This window comes from Pinus tabuliformis, chromosome 6 (assembly GCF_031772625.1).
Source record: "Pinus tabuliformis cultivar Carrire ecotype Pingquan chromosome 6, CPIR1, whole genome shotgun sequence".
Lineage (NCBI taxonomy): Eukaryota > Viridiplantae > Streptophyta > Pinopsida > Pinales > Pinaceae > Pinus > Pinus tabuliformis.
The window spans coordinates 413901588-413902801 of record NC_142292.1 but is presented as its reverse complement, the minus strand read 5'-3'; the positions used below and the strand labels follow the sequence as shown (position 1 = coordinate 413902801).

General features: G+C 43.9%; 1 long non-coding RNA gene across 1 annotated transcript; it reads right to left on the bottom strand.

Annotated features, from left to right (window-relative positions):
- Positions 1 to 225: 225 nt before the first annotated feature.
- On the bottom strand, positions 226 to 941 carry LOC149259059 (uncharacterized). The gene is made up of 3 exons (XR_016246719.1): positions 845 to 941; positions 666 to 725; positions 226 to 566 (listed from the first exon to the last, which is right to left on the bottom strand). It is a non-coding gene; the product is annotated as an uncharacterized LOC149259059 (long non-coding RNA).
- Between the last annotated feature and the right edge of the window lie 273 nt (positions 942 to 1214).

Genomic DNA, 1214 nt, shown 5'->3' with positions numbered 1-1214 from the left:
CCGCCTTACATATATATTTACATGAGATGGGTACCGTCTGTATGAACTGAATACATGTAGAAACCCCAATATTACTACTGTACGGATATGCACTGAAGTAAACTCTTTAAATCCATGGATCTATTAAATAGACAGAAATATAAACATATAAAAGAACACCCAGAACGTGAATCAACCATATGAATAGACTATGTGAGAGTAACATAACCATTGGAACTATTGTCATAATCTGAAAACCGGAAGCAAATATCCATTAAGGGAAACTGTATAACATTGTCATAGCTGTGAGAAGTCCAGCATAGAAGTCAGTGGTAAACCACGGAATAAAGGAAACTAAACAAAGTCGTTCACAGATACGTTAAACTTCATTAGAACTGCTCTAAAATATACATTCGGTGTTTTCTTAAAGCCTGAGCGCCAAGCCGAATCAAATATACAGAGATACAGTAATTGGCGTGAAAGCCACAAGTAACACCTAACTAAACCCTAAGGGTTCACGCGGGACAGGCCGGCATGGAGAGGCCGCCTGTATAAGCGTAACCAGGACTGAGATAAATAAATCGGACCTGAGACAAATAAACGAACCATAAACTATGTCTCAGCTAGAAGTCATGACATACTGTGTATCGATAAGCAAAACCAATGAGGAGCCAGTATCGGCATACCTGTAAACTTCGCTAAACGCCCAGTTCCTTCTGCACGCGGTAGGAGAAGCGGTGGAAGGCCTGCACAAAACCCCCATGAGAGGCATTCGGCCACAGTCAGAATATAGACTACTCAGAGAGCAAAACATGCCTGAAAGTTAACTGTAACATGATCATAGATTCAATAGAGCCATCCTTACCTAAGCTGTGAGATAGGCATCGGAATAGTTGCAGAGAGGTCTGTAGCAGTGGTGCGAGAGCTCGGCAGCTACGGTGGGTTGCAAATGAACCAAATCCGATAATCCCGCTGAATAAATATTGGCTGTCAAACCCTAGATTAACCAGAGTCGTCCGATGAGGTTGATAGATCTCCATCGTAGGTTTAGGCGGGAGGTTATGGCGCGAATCCCAGTGTGGGACAGCCCATTGCAAGTCACATGCCATCACATGGGTTGAAATCCATCTGGCCATGAAGAAGGTGAGCTGGGTTACCGCTTGCTCACCACCTGGCTCACCACGTCCACGTCAAGCCGGTCATGACAGTCAGTACTCCAATGCATTAAAGTTCCA